Genomic DNA, 251 nt, shown 5'->3' with positions numbered 1-251 from the left:
CGTCCCGGGCGGCGTGCGGGGAGGGGGGCTGCTGGCGGCCGTGCGGGAAGGGCGGTATATGGAGAGCAGCATAGCGAGAGCACCGGGATGGAGAGGGCACGGTTATGGCCCTGCATGAAGGGCAGTATGGGGGGGCAGTGTAGCGAGGACAGTGCGGTGACGGCGCCGTGCTCAGGTCAGCGCGGCGAAGGCGGTATGGCGAGGGCAGCGTGGTGGGGGCGGTATGGGGAGGGTGGTGCGTGGGGAGCCCC

This window comes from Corvus brachyrhynchos, unplaced genomic scaffold (assembly GCF_000691975.1).
Source record: "Corvus brachyrhynchos isolate BGI_N302 unplaced genomic scaffold, ASM69197v1 scaffold32, whole genome shotgun sequence".
Taxonomy (NCBI): domain Eukaryota; kingdom Metazoa; phylum Chordata; class Aves; order Passeriformes; family Corvidae; genus Corvus; species Corvus brachyrhynchos.
This window is presented reverse-complemented; position numbering follows the sequence as displayed.